The sequence below is a fragment of the Mytilus galloprovincialis genome, chromosome 9, assembly GCF_965363235.1.
Source record: "Mytilus galloprovincialis chromosome 9, xbMytGall1.hap1.1, whole genome shotgun sequence".
Classification (NCBI taxonomy): domain Eukaryota; kingdom Metazoa; phylum Mollusca; class Bivalvia; order Mytilida; family Mytilidae; genus Mytilus; species Mytilus galloprovincialis.
This window is the reverse complement of record NC_134846.1, coordinates 23,949,059-23,974,496: the sequence shown is the minus strand read 5'-3', so window position 1 is coordinate 23,974,496 and position 25,438 is coordinate 23,949,059. Positions and strand designations below refer to the sequence as shown.

General features: G+C 32.0%; 1 long non-coding RNA gene across 1 annotated transcript in view; it reads right to left on the bottom strand.

Annotated features, from left to right (window-relative positions):
- Positions 1-17,096: 17,096 nt before the first annotated feature.
- Positions 17,097-25,438, bottom strand: part of LOC143046713 (uncharacterized) — a 71,712-nt gene continuing 63,370 nt past the window's right edge. Inside the window, exon 4 of the long non-coding RNA XR_012969243.1 lies at positions 17,097-17,508. This is a non-coding gene — a long non-coding RNA (uncharacterized LOC143046713). The remainder of the gene's footprint in view (positions 17,509-25,438) is intronic.

The window sequence follows — 25,438 nt, the reverse complement described above, 5'->3', positions numbered from 1 at the left end:
TAAAATATGCTGGCTACAGGTGGACACAGCTGGACACAATGCTATTTCTATATAAAACTTCTAGAAATGAGGGGATACAGGCGGACACAAGTGGACACAACGTTATTTCTATATAAAACTTCTAAAAATGAGGGGACACAGGCGGACACAAGTGGACACAACGTAATTTCTATATAAAACTTATAAAATATGCTGGCTACAGGTGGACACAGCTGGACACAATGCTATTTCTATATAAAACTTCTAGAAATGAGGGGATACAGGCGGACACAAGTGGACACAACGCAATTTCTATATAAAACTTATGAAAACTGCTGGCTACAGACGGACACAGCTGGACACAACGTTATTTCTATATAAAACTTCTAGAAATAAGGGTATACAGGCGGACACAAGTGGACACAACGCAATTTCTATATAAAACTTATAAAATATGCTGGCTATAGGTGGACACAACTGGACACAGTACTATTCCTATATTAAATGTCTGAATATGGGGGGCTACAGGCGGACACAACTGGACACAACGTAATTTCTATATAAAACTTATAAAATCTGCTGGCTACAGGTGGACACAGCTGGACACAACGTTATTTCTATATAAAACTTCTAGAATTGAGGGGATACAGGCGGACACAACGCAATTTCTATATAAAACTTATAAAATCTGCTGGCTACAAGTGGACACAGCTGGACACAACGTTATTTTTGTATAAAACTTATAAAATCAGGCAATCCCTCCACCATTGAATATTAAATTCATGTATTTGGCAGGAAACGTGCGATTTTCACGAAATGTTTAAAGGGGGATGGGGAAATGAAATGGCACATCCTGCATTTTTCATCAAAGTGAAGATCACAGCCTGTTTATCTCAAATCAATTTTGGCCCCCTCCCGGTTTCCGTTTCACCCATAAAAATTAAATCTCATCTTACTTACCACTAAAATATTTCTTTAATATATTACTTTTTAACGATGTTGCATTTTAAAAAAAGTCTCAAACCTGTTAACACACATCTTATGCTTGAAATGGTTCTTTTGTTTTTATCAAATTATTAGATTCCTGATTTTTTTTCTAGAAAAAAAAACTCCGTTAGAGGGAAATGAAAAAAAATGTGTTTATACTATAACTTACATTTACTAATTTGAGGTCATTTAAGTTTCTCAAATGTTTAGTCTTGCAAAATGTAATACTTCCTTTAAACGTCGTACAAGTCGGATACAAAACAAAAGTAACAAAAAAACAGGCCGGAAACAACCTGCCGTATAGTTTTTCTGCACTTGTAGTCAGGTCAAGGTCCTCGGCTACCGCCTCGGACCTTGACCTGACTACTCGTGCAGAAAAACTATCCGGCAACGGTTGTTACCGGCCTGTTTCTTTGTTACCTTTGTATTGTATTTAATATTTGCATATAGCAGTAGGCTTTGTAAAATTACATAATTTCAAATCTTTTGTAAATAGAAAGTTATTTAATATTTTATCGACACGCGCCTCAATCTGTTGATTGTCACCTGTGTCATTGATAAGAAATTCACCTTCGCTCAACCAGAGACATATATATATATATGTCGTGTACAAGTTGCGATTTTGTACAGGTTATAACATGTACAAAAATATTGTACATGTTATAACTTGTATAATGCAAAAATACAAGTTACAACATGTACAAAAGTACCTCATACATGTTATAACCTGTACAAAATATTGCTTAGAAATGGTTTTAACTTGTACAAAATCGAAAAATAAGGATATTTTTCTATTATCGAAGTGGGGCGTCCGTTTGGCTGTGCGGGATGTATCAAGTTCGCAGTCACGTCCGGTCAGAAGGGGACGTTAAATCCGATGCCTCGTGTAAAGAGAGTGCCACGCTCTTTGCACGTTAAGAACCCTTGCAACAACTCTTCGAGGGGTCCGTAGGTGGCCTGTTGCAAGGCAAAATTTCTGTCTGTATCCAATATACCCTCATTTTCCAGTGGCAGTCCAAATTTCCCAGACCAACTTCCTCTATTATAACAACCTACCTATTGTATTTATTGTTAACTTGTTCTCGTCCTGAATATGCATGAAATATTTGCCACTGGACGTTAAGCAACCAACAATCAATCAATCAATCAATCTATTATCGCAACAGATGATATAGACCTCAATAATAGTTATCAAAGGTATCAGGATTATAATTTAGTACGCCAGACGCGCGTTTCATCTACATTAGACTCATCAGTGACGCTCATATCAAAATATTTATAAAGCCAAACAAGTACAAAGTTGAAGAGCATTGAGGATCCAAAATTTCAAAAAGTTGTGCCAAATACGGCTAAGGTAATCTATGCCTGGGATAAGAAAATCCTTAGTTTTTCGAAAATAACATTTTCAATAACATTTTCATAACTTTTGTATTATTCCTTCATGTTATAATTAGTGTGTTTTGTCCTTTTTTTATACAGTTAATGTTCATGCAGGGGTCGGTATTACGAAGCTTTCCTAAGACCTGTCATAAGATATATCTTAGGACACTTATATAGGTCATGATGAAGGCCAAAAATGTTGAAAAGTAGATCCAAAGATATTGATAATGAAGCGTGGTCCAATGAAAACTATTTCAGCTCTCTCTTGCTTTTACAGAGTAAGCATATAAGACATTGTTTTAGTCTTTGCATGCTATAAAAACGAGAGGGAGGAGTATTTCCCAAAATAATTAGGATTTGTTCTTAAATTTTTTGGAAGAATTTAGTTACTAGTATCTTATGTAATTGTCATTAAGGAATGCAAGCTTTTAGTAAATAGTTTCACACTTATTTAAGCCATGATGGACTGCATAAAACATACAATAACATGCCGCTGAAACACATTTTGCCAACATAAGTCATGAAACATATATTTCTGAAACTTTGTGATCATTGTCCTCTACAGAAAAAGAAACGTTCTGGTTTATTTATTGTTGTTCTTTATGCATTGGTGAATTTAAATGTATATTTTACTTCATTAAGATTTATTTTAAATTTTGTACAAGTTAAAACCATTTTTAAGCAATATTTTGTACAGGTTATAACATGTATGAGGCACTTTTGTACATGTTATAACTTGTATTTTTGCATTATACAAATTATAACATGTACAATATTTTTGTACATGTTATAACCTGTACAAAATCGCAACTTTGTACACGACATATACATATGTGTATATATGTCTTATATACATATGTGTATATGTTACAATGAATTTGTATAATCAGGGATTATGTAGAATCCCTGATTTTTCAGGGAATATGTAGAATCACTTAAATCATTAGTAATTATATATAATCCCTGAAAATGACCAGTGATTTTACATAATCACTGAACATTTTAATAATTATTCTACAAATTCCCTAACATTTTTTTCAGGGATTATGAATAATTTAAGGATCCTTTGTTTGATAAAAAGAATAATACATATAGACTAATCATCTTTTTTTTACTTTCATAGTTTAGTTTAAACATATTTTATTTGCTGAATTAAAGCAAAATGGATTAGACATAAGTAAATCATACTTTCATATTCCTTGTAGATGAAATAATTTTGCTTTTAAACACAGAGGATGATCTGAAAGATACAACCAACTGAAGGTTTAGAGATAAAGTTGAAGACTTTCAAAATTAATATTGTCAAGATTCACTTTAAAGCGATAACTTTACATGTATTTTTTGTTTATTAAAAGCCAGAGTCCAATGGATATTCATGTTCTATTTGTAATTAAACAGAGCATGTTATTTGTGGTACATAGAAAACAAATGGTGAAGACGATTATGGAACATCTGTTGTTTTTTTTTTTTTTTTTGTTCAAATGAACAAGATATTTAAACAGAGAGAACTTACGCATCTAAATGTATAGAAAAACTAAGGATTGACAATTAGAACAAAAGTTTAGAGGAAACTGGCATTTGGTGTAATATTCTCTTAGAATGATTTCACAGGGTAAAAAAGGAAAGGGGATACCAAAAAACTTAATGATAATTGTTCACCAAAAGTCTGAAAAAAGGATATCGCCTGGCCAAAAAACATGGTTTCTTGCTCGAACCAGTTCGGTGTTGCTAATTCCCTTTTTGGGGGGTACCTACAGATATTTTTTACTGAACACTTTATTTCTCTTAAGCGGGTCATAAAATCTGATTCGATATGTGAATGAAAATGGTTTCTAAAATGTGGATATTGTGGTAATAACAGATGTGAGGCATTTATTTTGATATATTGTTTTTAACATTTTAATATATTGTGCTTAACATTTAAAAAAAAAATAGGGTTATCATTTTGATATGTTGTGCTTAACATTTTACAGTTTATGTTTATACAGTGTAATGCTGTTTTATTTTGATCATTTATAGCATAAATTATTTGACTTTTATTTATTTTCTTTATAAATTAAAACTATTTCTTCATTTCAGTTATTATGTATAATTATCCCTGACTTTTTTTCTAGTGATTATACATAATCCCTGAAAATTTTAGTGATTATATATAATCCCTAAACTGGCCAGTGATTCTACATAATCCCTGAAAATTTCAGGGATTTTACATAATCACTGATTATACAAATTCACTGTAACATATATATGTCTCTGGCTCAACCTTGACCCGGCTATAATCGAAACCTTACAATTCACTTGTATACTGATTAAACATGTATATGGTATTTTAAAATGTTCTGTTTTTGTTGTTACTATATATCGTGTTTATTTTGTATTTCTGTCTCTGTTATATTCTTTACTTCTATAGTAATAGCGTATTATCTACTCTTATTTTTTGATATTTTTATCCTTTTAATTTCGTTTTCTTGTTTGTAAAGTTAATTTTTTGCTGATCTCTGGTAAAGTATGGAATCAGGGTCGTGTTCGGAACGAAGTTTCATGTTTCCATCTGATGATCTGCATATGACTGTGACATATAGACGGCGGCATATTATTTCCACGTGAAAAGACATGTTCAGCAACAAATTCGTATTTACTGACCATTGCAATTTATTATATTTATAACATTAATTTTATAACTATACAAAATACACATAAGAATAACAATAAATTTATATGATTTGTTAGGAATACAACTACAATATAACGGATTAAAACCTTGCTTTCTAACCAATCCATTCATGTAACGGACCGGCAACTTTCTTTATTTAATACGAAAATCTACAGTGCCGTTATACACATGCATGATCGAAAAGATATTATATTCCTGCATCACGTGATTTTTACCATGTGGAGCTTACATTTGAATAAATACCGAATATGGAAAGTGAAACTACAATTCAAAACATAAAGTCGGAAGGCACAAATAAGAAAAAGAAAGTTTTTTTTGGCAAAAGGTGCAGGTAAATTCTTTCCGTGTTCAAAATATACATGAAATATTTGCCACTGCCCCTTTTCTAATCTATGAATTCTAACCCTGAGTTTCTATATGTTACTCCATGCCAAGAAATCCTCGCTAAAAATTCCGGTCGACCCCCTACGGTAGTCATTAGTAGCTAAAGATTTGATTTCATTGAAGGAATTAATTTATGACCTTCATGTACGTGTCGCTTAGAACACAGCCATATACCAAATGGTCAATATTAATCATCCATGTAATTTGCTCTATGGGGTGTTTGCAGAATTTCAACGGAGGCAATTTCTTGGCATGGTTAACTTCTATAACACATTGTGAATATTTTGGTTTCTTAAATCACTAAAGTATATGCCTATTACATTATAAAAGAAAATGTTATTCATCGTCAATTGTTGAAATAAGGATGAATTGTTAAAAAAAAAGCATTGACATCAATTATAAAGCTATCTTTCATAGAAGACAGTTATGATAAGAACTTTGAACAAAAAAAAAAAACTTTTAAAATTGGTAGACGGCAGATTAATCAGAAAGAAAATGTCATTAGTATTAAATGTAATCCCTATTGAGGACGAGTTTCATTATGTTTTTGCATATTCGGCAAAACTAGACAAACGCTGTTAGAACATTAGTGGATCCCTTAGGATACCACGTTTTGTAATGGATTCGGTTGATAATTTAACGTTTGCAAATGAAATAAAATGAATAGAAATTTTTCCGACTTGTATGTGTTTATTACCTTCACAGTGACACCTAATTTTTAAAGATCAGACGACCTAATCAACACGGTTATCGGTATTGAATATGATCATCGGTCGTGCATGGCTAATCCCAAATAACGGTTCGTGCCGATAAAATTGATTTAAAAAAAAACAACAAACTATAAGCATTCCTTTACGTTCACTCTATCCTGAGTGGACTTTTTTTTATGTCATGACGTACTCCAAAATGTTGCTTCATTTTGTTGATTTAGAAAAATGAACACAAAAATCCATATAGAAATTGGTAGATGGGGAAATATTCAGAGAGAAAATCGTATTTGTACTTTGTGTAAATTCTGTAATATTGGCGACGAGTTCCATTTTAAAATGTTCGGCAATAGACAAAAGTAGACGAATGCTTCTAACGCATCATTTTGTAAACAGACCACATAACTGAAAAATATCAGTATCTAATGTGTGAAAATATTTACGTTAAGATGTAATGAAAAAAAACCAATCTTATATGCATAATTCAAATGAACATAATTAATTAGAATAATTATTTACGGAAAAAATAAGTTATTAAATTATGTCGCATAAAAAAAACGGTTGAAAATTATGTAAACAATTTACGTCGCATTAAAAATATTTAACAAAAAATGTAGTGAAAAAATGGCCGAATCCGTTTGAGAAATTCATGATGTGCATAAATTTTAAATCATCTTTCAAATTATCGAAACTGTTATATATGTTGTGAACATTATGAGTAAAGTTCAAATCTTAAAAGTCATTATATAGACAACTGTTCAATAAAAAAATGTCAGAGCAATGAGTACATAAACGATCTTTAACAGGCTTGGTGTATCTTCCAGTCTCAATAACTAACGGGAGCAAGCCTGCACGAAAAAGGACTGTATCACGCCGGTTCGATCGTGGAATAATTTTTGAAATAAACGGTTCAACGGAGCAGTTGCATTGGTATTGCCTGTATGTTATAACTTTCCATTGTCTTTTCCGCGATCGTTAAAGAGTTCTCTCTGCCATTCTGTGTTATTTATGATGTTAACTTGTTCAATGACTTTTTTCAAGGCTACTTTTGTACTCATTGTCAGTCACATCACAAACAAAGTAACAATGTTCCTAATTTCCAACAGGTTGACTGTATTGTTCACCTCCTTATTTCAACCTTTCCGTCGACGTGATATCCGACTCCAAATACCAGTCAACAAAAGAAACGATACACGACTTTTTTTTTAAATTAAAGATGAAGTCTTCCGTTTATAAGACTAATATTCAAATAGTTTTTTGCTCTCATGACGTCATTTGGCGAAATTTAAACCTTAAAGGAGATACCACCGGATAAAAAAAAGTATAAAAAAACAGTCCCAATGGTTCGGCTTGCTGATTTTGCTAGTTTCTTGGTAATTTTTCCAAATGTATTTAGTGTTCGTCAAGCCAAATATAAGGGTATTTATAAGACTACGTTATTGTTAAATCATTATTACTACTTGTAAAATTAAAGTCTCAAATATCAAACGATGGTGTTCTAAAGAGAACTACTTTCATCCTTTCTGGGTTTATGAAAAACTTTCAAGATGAGCACAAGTCTGTCAGGACATTAAGCATGCGTTGTAAACTCTGTTCGTCCGGCGCGTATTTAAACTTTTGATATTAAATAAAGAATATCACAGTAACATAATAACATTTATGTAAAATACAAATATGCACACAAAAAAAAATGAAAAAAATAATACTGAAGGGGAATACATATGGTTTGCAAATCATAATTTTATCAAAAAAACTTTTTTCTTCTAAGAAAAAATCTATTCAATGGAGGAGCTTAAAACATGTGTATGTATTTGCAAGTTTATAAGAGCAATAAATCTAATCTATGTATTCATTCTGTCAAAGTCATCATTAAGTTCAAGTGATTTTAAAAAAAAATTCGTATCGGATGTCTGTGTATAAAGCTATTTAAGTTAAGATTTTCCTTAAGTTAAGGAAACTCCGCCCTTTTTATCTCAGTGGTATGCATAAAAAGTCCTAAACTAACTAAAGTATTTCCTTAGTAAAATCTTAAGTGTTTTAAGTCACGACACAACACTTAATTGGAATGCATAAACCCCCTTTACTAAGAAAACGCCTAAGATTTCACTTAACTCTTAGGTACCGATAGAGCTACCTCAAGTTTTCAAAAATAGTTTAAAATCAGGTGAAAGTATGCGGTTTTAATATAGGTAATAAAATACTAACAATTCGTTTGTATATTGCTAAATATTAACGATCATCGTAATTTTCATCAAATCACGTATAATAGAAAAAAAAGAGATAGCATAGGCATGATAGGGTGGTTATGTACTTTATTATACAAATAATGTTATATTCCCCAATCTCGTTGTTGTGTATACTGAACAACGCATGGAATTCATGCTACTATTTTCTTTTGTTTACCGTCTGTATGAGAATGTTTGCACAAATAACTTTGAATTTCAATTGTAACCGTAAGTATACTCAGTTTCATGTATAGAGATGCGAGTTTTTCTGTGACATGTGCTTTTGACCATCCACAAGAACTTGCGGTCATCCGATGTTCAGTACTTCAGTACTTTGATTATATTGTTTTTATAGATAGAAATGAATATTGTATCGAATTTTTATGAGAAAAAAAATTGTTCATTTTTTTAAATTACTAAGATAACCTCCACATTGCACCATACATTGCAAAGGCGGGAAAATTGTTAAAGCAAATTATCGATATCTCTTGTTCTTCAGAAAATAACGTTTACGAATAATGTAGATTCTGCAAACAAAAAGGTTAACAAAAGAAGCAATTGTTTAAGTGATTCGGACTTTCTATAAAATTTTATATATTGCAAAAAACTATGCAAGCCGAGTCACGATTTTCAAATTCTTCGAAAAAGAGGTCGGTGACCCATTTTTGTGAGGGCTTATTTTGAAGCATTTGAGTCTTTTGTACACGAAACGCGCGTCTGGCGTATATTCAAAATTTAGTCCTGGTATCTATGATGAGTTTATTTACATAGGCCAAAGTGTAAATACAATTTAAAGGAGATATTGTTGGTATATCTGAATAGAAGGATTTGTCTTGAAGGTTATTTACGCGCTCGATTTTCCATTTATGCCAGTTCCTCGCAACTTCGTTTATGAAATTAGATTGATTATGCTAGTAGTTCATTTATCTGGTAACTTTCCCAGTTCGAAACAATCGTTACAGATTATATAAAAAAGTTCAATGGCTGCTGTGTTTTTAATTACTACTGCTGGTATCTCATCAAATCCAGAAGCTTTTCGTAGTTTCGCGAATTCGACTGCACTATACTGATCTCTTTTCGTGTGGTGGGTTCATTCAGCGTCGAAATGTCACGTTGATTGTAATCGATGTCCGGCACTATTATTTAAGCTGGCATTTGGTTAAATTCTATGATTGGACTTTTTCTTAGTAAATTATACAGGAAAAAAATCGTTAAAAGTAGTATTTTATCCTGAAACTTGCATATGAAGAACTAGGGAGGTGTTTGAGAAAATAGGCCACGAGAAACGTCTACTATTGCTTGCAGGAAACAGATTATTGTTCGGTTCCTTCCGTGTAATATATTATTTGGTACTAACAACTCTAAAAAAAAGTTATTTTGATACTTGAACTTGCCGGGATCGTTTTTCTCCGCTCGAAACCGCCACCCCGTGTCAAGCATAGCCGACATCCAGCATGTGGCGTTCTACACGGTGTAATTGTACTAAGGTAGAAAATTAATGAAAAGTGATATTGTAATATGTATTTGAAATTCAATTTGTTTTAGATTCGTTTAGTATATTTTTCAAATTATATAAACGTAATTTCAAGGAGTATGGAGTATGTTTTGAAAGGTGACAAAAAAGGGGAAGTAATTCAAATTGTTGTAAACAATTTTCGTACATAAACTAGGCCGTTATATTATTTTTCTCGTTTGTATTGTTTTGAATTGTCATTTCGGGGCCTTTTTTAGCTGACTATGCGGTATAGGCTGTACTCATCGTTATAGACCGTACGGTAACCTAATTTTTATGTCATTTTATCTCTTGTGGAGAATTGTATCAATGGCAATCCGCATACCGCATATTCTTTTTATATTTGAAATACACAAATTATTTACGACCTAAAGCTAAGGTAATTAGTGTGTTTGACACCAAAGCTGTCAAGTGAAGTCATACAATTATGTGTCAGCTAATTTGACAGTACACACAACTAGTTGAATTTCCCTTCCTGTCCATGGAAGCTAGAATTACGAAATTGCCGCCGTATTTCAAAGGAAAATCACTTAATGAAATCAGTCTGATGGATTAGGAATCATAATGAAAACGGACCATTTTCGGATTTCCTGGGTTATTTAACGACCTAGCGGATATCCCGGGTGACCCCTCAGAATTATGAAACTCTCAGTTCACACCCATAGGATACAGGTCAGTTGAAAGATATGCAACAGCCGCTGACAATTTCATAATTAAAGCGGAAAGAAAGGAGAAAATAAAAAAAATATTTTTAGTAGTTTTAAATAGTATTATACTAAAATATTTTATATCATATACGCCTAAATATCTGATAATTATCTAGGAATATAATATATATTCTTACTTTGGATTAGTTGCATTGCCATGCGATTTTATTATCAAAAGACCAATTAAAAATTAAAGTTACCTGTACCCTGGATTAATAGATTGTATGTGCGCCTGCGCATTGCGTATTTTAAGTTGAGTAAAAGTTGCAAGAATTTGGTCAACGCAAGTTAATTTGTCCTTTTACATACTTCATATGAGGGTATAATATTATATTGACGATTTATTCACTCTATATCTTGAATATTGCACACCTTTTAATATCCAGGAATGATTTGAATATTAAATATAAGTATAGTCATTGGTGTTCTATATGTGTCCGGTGCTTAAACACAATGAAAAAAGAAATTTGCGGTATAATTCATACTTAAGAAAATTGAATCTGATTGAATTTTCTTTTGTCATTTGTCATGTGGTCATTTATATTAAATCAAGCATTTAAACTGAATTACTATATTCAATGTTTGTAATTTAACGTTGTGTCCATGTGTCCGGACACAAAATGCATGTCAACTATATTTTGCACCGAAACCTTGCCACTAATGATCTAAGGTGCTCCGGAAGGGTAAGCAGATCCTGGTCCCCATGTGGCACCCGTTGTGTTGCTCATGTTATTACAAACCCGGAAAATAGTCAAATTCGGTAGGTAACATTCATGAAAAGAGAAGGGGATTGTAAGAAACATATCCGATATCATCTGTGGAATGGTTATTTCATAACGGTCAACCAACTCGTGACGGCGTCCGTAAAATTTACGAACGGATTATTTCAACTTCACCATTTGGAACTCTTGGTTTACTAGCTTCCTTGTGAGCAGAAACCTTCTATCAAGGAAATCATGATAGGAAATGTAAGCACGGTAATATCGTATCAATTGAAAGATATATACTCCGTATGCAGGCGCTACTGGAATGTTGCTATTTAAAAATGGAAAGTTTACAATTGGGAAGCTGAAATCATCTCTTTTGTCGTAAAGTTTTGTTTTCAACCAACCCTCATTGTCAATTTCTAGATGTAAGTCAAGACATGAGGCCGACTTACCTGTATCTGGTGTATCTCTAGTTCGATGGGATAGATGCGTTCAACTCAGTCACCAAATTTTGAATTATTTAGTGAGAGAACATCATCTATATAGCGGAAAATCAGTTAAAGGATATTGCTACCTCTTATCTTCCTTCCTAAGAAGTTCCTGTATGAAGTCAGTCTCATAATAATAAAGAAAAAGGTCGGCTAGAAGAGGGGCACAATTGGTTCCCATTGGAATGCCGACAGTCTGTTGAAAACACGTCCTCCAAACGTAACAAATATGTTGTCAATCAAGAAATCAAGCAACTTGATAATGTCAGTTTCAGAGAATTTTTTGTTTCAAACAGAGTGATCCTTTATGTGATTATGTTCATTTCTCAGATACTATAAACAGTAGGTCAACTATAGTTGTTGTACGGAATAATTATGTCTGTCTGATGGATATCATTTGAAAATTGACCTCATTTTCATGATGCATTGATCAATGTTAAGTTTTGTGTTTTGGTCTTTTTGATTATATAATACTTTTGCAACTGGTCAACTACATTTGATGTATGGAAATATTGTAAGGTTAAAGTATCTGTCTGGCCGTATCAATTGTCCTTGACCTCATTTGCATGTTCATTAGTCAATGTACAAAGTGTATAGTTCATTGAACGATGGTGATGATTACATGTCTGTCTTGGCATGGTTCATTTGGCCTTTACGTCACTTTGGTTCATTGGTTAATATTGATTTTTCCTGTTTAAGTCTGTTTCTTACATATAAACAAAATGTCAACTATGTTTGGTGCATTGAATGATTGTAAGGTGTACATGTTTGTCTGGAAAATTTCTTTGTCTGTCTGCCAGGGCTCATCTGACCTTGACCTTATTAACATCCGGCATCGATCGTTGGCAACATTATGTTATTGTGATATTTGTAATGCAGCATACATGTGACAGAGTTGCCAAGTGACAAATGGAGATTTAAAAAATTTCAGCTGAAGTTTTGGTTTCATAACTGGAGATGTTTCATTGATATTTGTATTTCGATCGGTCGTTTTCGGTATTATTTTCGAAAAATGATTTTGGTGATAAAGCTACATATAGCACAGTCGATAACTTTGCACCTAAGCGAACACTCTTTTATTGCATAAATTTATCTGACATGTCATTGTTTCACATATTTCTGGGTATATATTTTTTGTAAACATAACAAATTAAAGAGAGTTCAGTATTATCAAAAAATGTTTATTATGAGACGGCAATAATAAGACATTATCAGTAATTTGAAATTTTAAAAGTTAAAACAAATATACGATAATTGACATCAGAAGAAAATCTTACAATTCTGTCCATATCTTTTCTCCAAAAGACAGTATTTCTACCGTATCCTCTATTCTTTACAAGTAGAATGAAATTCAAAACAGTGTGGCTGTGGCCATTGATTGATACATTAAATTCATCCATTGACTGGGACAATTTAGGTGAACGTTTGTATGTAACGACCACTGCTCACTATGTACTTTTTAAAGACACTTAAACTATGGGGTCACCAAAGGTTCTCAACACCTTAATAAAGTAATTCGAAAAATTAATCAGAAATATCTGATTAATTTTTCGAATTATTTTATAATTAAAGGCGTTAAGAAACCTTTGGTGACCCCACAGTTTAAATGCCTATCGTAGGTACGTCGTGAACAGTGGTCGTTACAGACAAACGTTCACGTAAATTGTCAATCAATGGCCACAGCCACACTGTTTTGAATTTCATTCTATCTCTATTTAAATCATCTACAGATTTTTGGAATTTTTTTGTCATCAATGCTTTCATCCTTATTTGGCTTTCTTTGCTGTTTTGACCTGAGCGTCACTGATGAGTCTTATGTAGACGAAACACGCGTCTGGTGTCTCTTTATTAACTATTAGCTTGTCGTAATGTTCTATTGTACTATTTATTTGTGTGTTTTTCTGTCCTCCGTATGTTTTTCAATTTATTTGTAAATGAAGTAATGTTGTCATTTTAATGTTATATTTAACATTGCCATACAAGCGGGAGGTTGGCAAGCAAAACACTAGGTTCAACCCACCATTTTTTCATTATTAAAATGTCCTGTACCAAGTCAGGAAAATGGCAGATTTTATCTTAAAGTTAGTTTCTGTGTGTGTTGCATTGTCATTTTGGATTTTTGTTGCACTTCAGTGTTTCCTTATTTCGTTGTTTTCTCTTCAATATAGTTGACGTGTTTACCTCAGTTTTAGTTTGTAAACCCGGAATTGTTTTCTCTCAAACGATTTATGACTTTCGAACAGCGGTATACTACTGTTGTCTTTATTTGCCTCAAATATATGTGAATCATTTACTTCTTATATCTTATGCTTATCACACGAATATATCCAATGTTCTTGTATTTATAGTATGTCACATTTTTTTTCAACACGTTTACAAGATATAGTTGATTTCTGCACATTAAGCGTTATGTGTCAAGCCTGGTGGTGTCCCAAAATATGATGTTGATATTTATCCTCAGTAGCCATTATTGGTTCTTTGAATGAATCGCACATTTGTTAATCAGATTTTTCTGTAGTGATATTGTCTTTATCCAACTCGCTGTTTTCATCTTTAAGAACACTAGTGGCACATGTAGCGAAATTGTATACAAATTTGCTTTTTTTCTAATATTGAAGACTGGCCAACAATATCGTGTACTAATGGCATGTTTCTATTATAGGTCTTATGATTCTGCTCATGTTTCTGATTGCTCAGTATAAGTTGCCTTTGTCGAAAAGGTTAGTTTAAACATATTTTATTGTCCAAAACATGACAAATGGATTAGACACAAGTCTAATATTGACAATTTGACAGCAAAAACATTGATTTCATTAATCATTAAAAGCCTTTGTGATGAAAAAATGTTACATAATAATAAATAATGTTTAGCATCTTCATTGATGAAGCCACATAAACAATTGGCATCTTGTACTAAGGTTTGTTTATTGTGTGTGGTTGCTGACTAAGCAATTGTTGATTTTTGTTAATTACGGCATGATTTGCTTGTTGATGACTATTTTGTTGACTATATAAATATTAGATTCGAATTTCCTGTGGTTGGTATTAAACATTTGCATGATGATGGCCATTGTTTGATAATTTCCTGCTTTAATGTTTATCGAACATTATGAGGATGTACTATAGGAGCAAACTGTGTTGTAGTTGGATGGTGTAGTGTTGGTGTTGCCGTAGTAAATGGCTGGTGAAAAATAGGTGCTGTTGTTATTGACCGATAAATAACAGGTGATGCTGTTGTTATTGACCGATGAAAAACCGGTGATGCTGTCGGTATTGACCGATGAATAACAGGTGATGATGTTGTTATTGAACAATGAATCACATGTGATGCTGTTGTTATGGATCGATGTTGTTTATGGCTGGTAATAAACTAGTGGTTCTGTTGTAAAGAAAATATTTGTGAAAAAAAATATGCGCCTCACGACAGCTACGCCCTACAATGACAGTTATAATAAACACGAGGAATAAATCAAATTGTTGGTTTTTATTGTTTGAATTGTTTCGCATTAATATGTCAGGAATATTTATTGCTGCCTATACGGTATGGGTTTTGGCTCATTTATTTTGTAAGTCTGTACTGTGACCTATATTTGCTCAAGTCAGTCCACTCCATTTAGACTCAGGTTGATAGTTGTCTCATTGGCAACCATATTACATTCCCGTATTTTGCATAACTTAAATTATATATAATTTGTGACTTGATCAACTCAAAAAGAACGTTGTTCTGAACATAAGTTAGTCATAATGGTTTATGCAACAATGCAATCCTGTATACTTTTAAGCAATTACTTATTTCTTGACATTTACTTTAAACATTTGGAAATTTTTGGACAATTGGTTTTTCATAAAAAAAACCTCCTTTAACTTATCAAATATGTTGTCAAAGAATATATTCCTTGTGTCTATCTACAAGCATCACATAAGCAAATAATGTTACCATAATATTAAAAGGATCTTGATTGTAGTCAGCTGGAAAAGTTTGGTACCAATTTAAAAGTTTGATGTTAGACTCCTATTATGTCAGATTTTTGGAGTATATACGGTAAACTGACTGAATCACGTTTGATATCTGTTTTATTTCATACCATAAACATTAAAAATGTTCTATGGAGGTAATAATTTAAATGCTAGTCTTATCTCCAATTCAAAATATTTTCATCTGCATCATGATTTCCCTCAAAACATATTGTAGATATAAAATGACTGTTAATCCAATTTGGTCAATATCAGTCGGAAACCAGGTTGAAATAGAACAAAAGAATCGAAGCTCTCTATTAGAGAAGGCGATAAATGTTTACTGTATTGTTTACTATAGTGACTAATTTTTAAAAAGTTAATAGAAACAAACAAAACTGCAATTTTCTTCTCAATTACGAGGTGTTTTATTTCAAAAACACCATTTGCATAAGTTTTCAATTTATCTAGTACATAGTTAAGCATCAAGTCGACGACATGGGTATCTTTCAAGTTGGATGACAAAAATGCATAACCTCCGATTTTTTTGAAAAAATTACCACGGACGGAAAAGATATCAATCTATTAGTTCAGTAATTTTCGTGTCTGCCCTTCCATTATGTGACTGAAGAAAAAATTCCAAAAAATAGGTAACAATTGTATCGAAAAGAGAAAATCGAGTGCACCTTTTTATGTTAGGGCGTGTTTGAGTTGAGTATTTTGTCTTGATATCGTTCAAAGTAAGAATATTTCATACATCGTCTCGCTTCAGATTCTATCATTTTTATAAATTAAAGCTACAGGTTGACTTTATAACACAAAAAAATAACAGTACTAAAAGATGAAATATATGGGTCAAGTGAAATACCTATCTAATGAGTCACACAAACAGGGAAGGTGTGTTCGAATAGCTATTTTTTTACTGAAAGTACTTGACGACAGTCTTACAAGTTGGATGATGAAAATGCATATCTTCGAAAAATTCTAATTTTTTGTGTGTGATAACTAGGGTTTATAGTCTTCAACCACTAAAAAAATCTAGTCTGCCCTTCCACGAAATATTTAATTAGATTTTTTTTAAATGTTTATGATTTTTCGAAAATTCCACCTAACAACCGATCAGACAATAGTTTTAAGTTGAATCAATACAGACAAGATCATTAACTGATGCTCATTAGCTAGTTGATACATTTGTCTTTTAAAATATAACTGACATATAAGGATCGTATTGGTGCAATGTGGATAAATTTATCGGTTTCCAAGAGCAAAATTGGTAGCGCGTTACGCTACAATGGCTTCCATTTTTACGATTGTGAAAATGAACTGGCATAATGGGGAGATAATTTTGACGAAGTAGGATCCTGACTGATATTGATTAACAATGGAAAAAACACACTGTAGTTCTTTATTCTGTATACTATACAATACATATCATCTCATAATACTTTTTCAATACAGAAACAATTTTGTTTTCGTGGAATATTCCACTGTTTTATGATGATTCTTGTTTTTTTTAATAAACAGTTATATAGAAAACTTGCACAATGATCGCACAATTTATAAGTAATGTAAGAAATCATTTTGAAACAACCTCACAAATATAACGGAAGGTCGTGGTACCATCTACATCCTCGTATTTAAAATCTTCAGTTGGATTTAAGCATAAGACATCTTGTGCTTCATGTGACATATCTATTTGAGAAATAGAATCCCAGTCCAAATACGTTATTTCCTTTCCATCCTTTCCAATAAATTTACCTTCTTCAGCTTCATCTGTACCGTCAATATAAAAAGGTTCTTCCACTGCAAAAAACAGAATGGAGGGAAATAAAAACAATTATTCGAATAGATGATACTTACTAATAATAATTCTTTATTCTTTATATTTTTCGATGGACACATGATGACTTTCGAAACTACTTGGTGTATTACTCGTCTGATTGAATTGACCTTTCTCAGACAGAACATCAGTTACTATCAAATTAACCTCTTAAGATGGCAAATAGTTATTAGAATAAACGCATTTTGTGAATATAGAAAAGGAATTGTTTTTAATTGAGTGGATGCAGTTTGTAATGCATTAGTGGCAAGGTTTCGGTGCAAAATATAGTTGACATGCATTTTGTGTCCGGACACATGGACACAACGTTAAATTACAAACATTGAATATAGTAATTCAGTTTAAATGCTTGATTTAATATAAATGACCACATGACAAATGACAAAAGAAAATTCAATCAGATTCAATTTTCTTAAGTATGAATTATACCGCAAATTTCTTTTTTCATTGTGTTTAAGCACCGGACACATATAGAACACCAATGACTATACTTATATTTAATATTCAAATCATTCCTGGATATTAAAAGGTGTGCAATATTCAAGATATAGAGTGAATAAATCGTCAATATAATATTATACCCTCATATGAAGTATGTAAAAGGACAAATTAACTTGCGTTGACCAAATTCTTGCAACTTTTACTCAACTTAAAATACGCAATGCGCAGGCGCACATACAATCTATTAATCCAGGGTACAGGTAACTTTAATTTTTAATTGGTCTTTTGATAATAAAATCGCATGGCAATGCAACTAATCCAAAGTAAGAATATATATTATATTCCTAGATAATTATCAGATATTTAGGCGTATATGATATAAAATATTTTAGTATAATACTATTTAAAACTACTAAAAATATTTTTTTTATTTTCTCCTTTCTTTCCGCTTTAATTATGAAATTGTCAGCGGCTGTTGCATATCTTTCAACTGACCTGTATCCTATGGGTGTGAACTGAGAGTTTCATAATTCTGAGGGGTCACCCGGGATATCCGCTAGGTCGTTAAATAACCCAGGAAATCCGAAAATGGTCCGTTTTCATTATGATTCCTAATCCATCAGACTGATTTCATTAAGTGATTTTCCTTTGAAATACGGCGGCAATTTCGTAATTCTAGCTTCCATGGACAGGAAGGGAAATTCAACTAGTTGTGTGTACTGTCAAATTAGCTGACACATAATTGTATGACTTCACTTGACAGCTTTGGTGTCAAACACACTAATTACCTTAGCTTTAGGTCGTAAATAATTTGTGTATTTCAAATATAAAAAGAATATGCGGTATGCGGATTGCCATTGATACAATTCTCCACAAGAGATAAAATGACATAAAAATTAGGTTACCGTACGGTCTATAACGATGAGTACAGCCTATACCGCATAGTCAGCTAAAAAAGGCCCCGAAATGACAATTCAAAACAATACAAACGAGAAAAATAATATAACGGCCTAGTTTATGTACGAAAATTGTTTACAACAATTTGAATTACTTCCCCTTTTTTGTCACCTTTCAAAACATACTCCATACTCCTTGAAATTACGTTTATATAATTTGAAAAATATACTAAACGAATCTAAAACAAATTGAATTTCAAATACATATTACAATATCACTTTTCATTAATTTTCTACCTTAGTACAATTACACCGTGTAGAACGCCACATGCTGGATGTCGGCTATGCTTGACACGGGGTGGCGGTTTCGAGCGGAGAAAAACGATCCCGGCAAGTTCAAGTATCAAAATAACAATTTTTTTTTAGAGTTGTTAGTACCAAATAATATATTACACGGAAGGAACCGAACAATAATCTGTTTCCTGCAAGCAATAGTAGACGTTTCTCGTGGCCTATTTTCTCAAACACCTCCCTAGTTCTTCATATGCAAGTTTCAGGATAAAATACTACTTTTAACGATTTTTTTCCTGTATAATTTACTAAGAAAAAGTCCAATCATAGAATTTAACCAAATGCCAGCTTAAATAATAGTGCCGGACATCGATTACAATCAACGTGACATTTCGACGCTGAATGAACCCACCACACGAAAAGAGATCAGTATAGTGCAGTCGAATTCGCGAAACTACGAAAAGCTTCTGGATTTGATGAGATACCAGCAGTAGTAATTAAAAACACAGCAGCCATTGAACTTTTTTATATAATCTGTAACGATTGTTTCGAACTGGGAAAGTTACCAGATAAATGAACTACTAGCATAATCAATCTAATTTCATAAACGAAGTTGCGAGGAACTGGCATAAATGGAAAATCGAGCGCGTAAATAACCTTCAAGACAAATCCTTCTATTCAGATATACCAACAATATCTCCTTTAAATTGTATTTACACTTTGGCCTATGTAAATAAACTCATCATAGATACCAGGACTAAATTTTGAATATACGCCAGACGCGCGTTTCGTGTACAAAAGACTCAAATGCTTCAAAATAAGCCCTCACAAAAATGGGTCACCGACCTCTTTTTCGAAGAATTTGAAAATCGTGACTCGGCTTGCATAGTTTTTTGCAATATATAAAATTTTATAGAAAGTCCGAATCACTTAAACAATTGCTTCTTTTGTTAACCTTTTTGTTTGCAGAATCTACATTATTCGTAAACGTTATTTTCTGAAGAACAAGAGATATCGATAATTTGCTTTAACAATTTTCCCGCCTTTGCAATGTATGGTGCAATGTGGAGGTTATCTTAGTAATTTAAAAAAATGAACAATTTTTTTTCTCATAAAAATTCGATACAATATTCATTTCTATCTATAAAAACAATATAATCAAAGTACTGAAGTACTGAACATCGGATGACCGCAAGTTCTTGTGGATGGTCAAAAGCACATGTCACAGAAAAACTCGCATCTCTATACATGAAACTGAGTATACTTACGGTTACAATTGAAATTCAAAGTTATTTGTGCAAACATTCTCATACAGACGGTAAACAAAAGAAAATAGTAGCATGAATTCCATGCGTTGTTCAGTATACACAACAACGAGATTGGGGAATATAACATTATTTGTATAATAAAGTACATAACCACCCTATCATGCCTATGCTATCTCTTTTTTTTCTATTATACGTGATTTGATGAAAATTACGATGATCGTTAATATTTAGCAATATACAAACGAATTGTTAGTATTTTATTACCTATATTAAAACCGCATACTTTCACCTGATTTTAAACTATTTTTGAAAACTTGAGGTAGCTCTATCGGTACCTAAGAGTTAAGTGAAATCTTAGGCGTTTTCTTAGTAAAGGGGGTTTATGCATTCCAATTAAGTGTTGTGTCGTGACTTAAAACACTTAAGATTTTACTAAGGAAATACTTTAGTTAGTTTAGGACTTTTTATGCATACCACTGAGATAAAAAGGGCGGAGTTTCCTTAACTTAAGGAAAATCTTAACTTAAATAGCTTTATACACAGACATCCGATACGAATTTTTTTTTAAAATCACTTGAACTTAATGATGACTTTGACAGAATGAATACATAGATTAGATTTATTGCTCTTATAAACTTGCAAATACATACACATGTTTTAAGCTCCTCCATTGAATAGATTTTTTCTTAGAAGAAAAAAGTTTTTTTGATAAAATTATGATTTGCAAACCATATGTATTCCCCTTCAGTATTATTTTTTTCATTTTTTTTTGTGTGCATATTTGTATTTTACATAAATGTTATTATGTTACTGTGATATTCTTTATTTAATATCAAAAGTTTAAATACGCGCCGGACGAACAGAGTTTACAACGCATGCTTAATGTCCTGACAGACTTGTGCTCATCTTGAAAGTTTTTCATAAACCCAGAAAGGATGAAAGTAGTTCTCTTTAGAACACCATCGTTTGATATTTGAGACTTTAATTTTACAAGTAGTAATAATGATTTAACAATAACGTAGTCTTATAAATACCCTTATATTTGGCTTGACGAACACTAAATACATTTGGAAAAATTACCAAGAAACTAGCAAAATCAGCAAGCCGAACCATTGGGACTGTTTTTTTATACTTTTTTTTATCCGGTGGTATCTCCTTTAAGGTTTAAATTTCGCCAAATGACGTCATGAGAGCAAAAAACTATTTGAATATTAGTCTTATAAACGGAAGACTTCATCTTTAATTTAAAAAAAAAGTCGTGTATCGTTTCTTTTGTTGACTGGTATTTGGAGTCGGATATCACGTCGACGGAAAGGTTGAAATAAGGAGGTGAACAATACAGTCAACCTGTTGGAAATTAGGAACATTGTTACTTTGTTTGTGATGTGACTGACAATGAGTACAAAAGTAGCCTTGAAAAAAGTCATTGAACAAGTTAACATCATAAATAACACAGAATGGCAGAGAGAACTCTTTAACGATCGCGGAAAAGACAATGGAAAGTTATAACATACAGGCAATACCAATGCAACTGCTCCGTTGAACCGTTTATTTCAAAAATTATTCCACGATCGAACCGGCGTGATACAGTCCTTTTTCGTGCAGGCTTGCTCCCGTTAGTTATTGAGACTGGAAGATACACCAAGCCTGTTAAAGATCGTTTATGTACTCATTGCTCTGACATTTTTTTATTGAACAGTTGTCTATATAATGACTTTTAAGATTTGAACTTTACTCATAATGTTCACAACATATATAACAGTTTCGATAATTTGAAAGATGATTTAAAATTTATGCACATCATGAATTTCTCAAACGGATTCGGCCATTTTTTCACTACATTTTTTGTTAAATATTTTTAATGCGACGTAAATTGTTTACATAATTTTCAACCGTTTTTTTTATGCGACATAATTTAATAACTTATTTTTTCCGTAAATAATTATTCTAATTAATTATGTTCATTTGAATTATGCATATAAGATTGGTTTTTTTTCATTACATCTTAACGTAAATATTTTCACACATTAGATACTGATATTTTTCAGTTATGTGGTCTGTTTACAAAATGATGCGTTAGAAGCATTCGTCTACTTTTGTCTATTGCCGAACATTTTAAAATGGAACTCGTCGCCAATATTACAGAATTTACACAAAGTACAAATACGATTTTCTCTCTGAATATTTCCCCATCTACCAATTTCTATATGGATTTTTGTGTTCATTTTTCTAAATCAACAAAATGAAGCAACATTTTGGAGTACGTCATGACATAAAAAAAAGTCCACTCAGGATAGAGTGAACGTAAAGGAATGCTTATAGTTTGTTGTTTTTTTTTAAATCAATTTTATCGGCACGAACCGTTATTTGGGATTAGCCATGCACGACCGATGATCATATTCAATACCGATAACCGTGTTGATTAGGTCGTCTGATCTTTAAAAATTAGGTGTCACTGTGAAGGTAATAAACACATACAAGTCGGAAAAATTTCTATTCATTTTATTTCATTTGCAAACGTTAAATTATCAACCGAATCCATTACAAAACGTGGTATCCTAAGGGATCCACTAATGTTCTAACAGCGTTTGTCTAGTTTTGCCGAATATGCAAAAACATAATGAAACTCGTCCTCAATAGGGATTACATTTAATACTAATGACATTTTCTTTCTGATTAATCTGCCGTCTACCAATTTTAAAAGTTTTTTTTTTTTGTTCAAAGTTCTTATCATAACTGTCTTCTATGAAAGATAGCTTTATAATTGATGTCAATGCTTTTTTTTTAACAATTCATCCTTATTTCAACAATTGACGATGAATAACATTTTCTTTTATAATGTAATAGGCATATACTTTAGTGATTTAAGAAACCAAAATATTCACAATGTGTTATAGAAGTTAACCATGCCAAGAAATTGCCTCCGTTGAAATTCTGCAAACACCCCATAGAGCAAATTACATGGATGATTAATATTGACCATTTGGTATATGGCTGTGTTCTAAGCGACACGTACATGAAGGTCATAAATTAATTCCTTCAATGAAATCAAATCTTTAGCTACTAATGACTACCGTAGGGGGTCGACCGGAATTTTTAGCGAGGATTTCTTGGCATGGAGTAACATATAGAAACTCAGGGTTAGAATTCATAGATTAGAAAAGGGGCAGTGGCAAATATTTCATGTATATTTTGAACACGGAAAGAATTTACCTGCACCTTTTGCCAAAAAAAACTTTCTTTTTCTTATTTGTGCCTTCCGACTTTATGTTTTGAATTGTAGTTTCACTTTCCATATTCGGTATTTATTCAAATGTAAGCTCCACATGGTAAAAATCACGTGATGCAGGAATATAATATCTTTTCGATCATGCATGTGTATAACGGCACTGTAGATTTTCGTATTAAATAAAGAAAGTTGCCGGTCCGTTACATGAATGGATTGGTTAGAAAGCAAGGTTTTAATCCGTTATATTGTAGTTGTATTCCTAACAAATCATATAAATTTATTGTTATTCTTATGTGTATTTTGTATAGTTATAAAATTAATGTTATAAATATAATAAATTGCAATGGTCAGTAAATACGAATTTGTTGCTGAACATGTCTTTTCACGTGGAAATAATATGCCGCCGTCTATATGTCACAGTCATATGCAGATCATCAGATGGAAACATGAAACTTCGTTCCGAACACGACCCTGATTCCATACTTTACCAGAGATCAGCAAAAAATTAACTTTACAAACAAGAAAACGAAATTAAAAGGATAAAAATATCAAAAAATAAGAGTAGATAATACGCTATTACTATAGAAGTAAAGAATATAACAGAGACAGAAATACAAAATAAACACGATATATAGTAACAACAAAAACAGAACATTTTAAAATACCATATACATGTTTAATCAGTATACAAGTGAATTGTAAGGTTTCGATTATAGCCGGGTCAAGGTTGAGCCAGAGACATATATATGTTACAGTGAATTTGTATAATCAGTGATTATGTAAAATCCCTGAAATTTTCAGGGATTATGTAGAATCACTGGCCAGTTTAGGGATTATATATAATCACTAAAATTTTCAGGGATTATGTATAATCACTAGAAAAAAAGTCAGGGATAATTATACATAATAACTGAAATGAAGAAATAGTTTTAATTTATAAAGAAAATAAATAAAAGTCAAATAATTTATGCTATAAATGATCAAAATAAAACAGCATTACACTGTATAAACATAAACTGTAAAATGTTAAGCACAACATATCAAAATGATAACCCTATTTTTTTTTTAAATGTTAAGCACAATATATTAAAATGTTAAAAACAATATATCAAAATAAATGCCTCACATCTGTTATTACCACAATATCCACATTTTAGAAACCATTTTCATTCACATATCGAATCAGATTTTATGACCCGCTTAAGAGAAATAAAGTGTTCAGTAAAAAATATCTGTAGGTACCCCCCAAAAAGGGAATTAGCAACACCGAACTGGTTCGAGCAAGAAACCATGTTTTTTGGCCAGGCGATATCCTTTTTTCAGACTTTTGGTGAACAATTATCATTAAGTTTTTTGGTATCCCCTTTCCTTTTTTACCCTGTGAAATCATTCTAAGAGAATATTACACCAAATGCCAGTTTCCTCTAAACTTTTGTTCTAATTGTCAATCCTTAGTTTTTCTATACATTTAGATGCGTAAGTTCTCTCTGTTTAAATATCTTGTTCATTTGAACAAAAAAAAAAAAAAAAACAACAGATGTTCCATAATCGTCTTCACCATTTGTTTTCTATGTACCACAAATAACATGCTCTGTTTAATTACAAATAGAACATGAATATCCATTGGACTCTGGCTTTTAATAAACAAAAAATACATGTAAAGTTATCGCTTTAAAGTGAATCTTGACAATATTAATTTTGAAAGTCTTCAACTTTATCTCTAAACCTTCAGTTGGTTGTATCTTTCAGATCATCCTCTGTGTTTAAA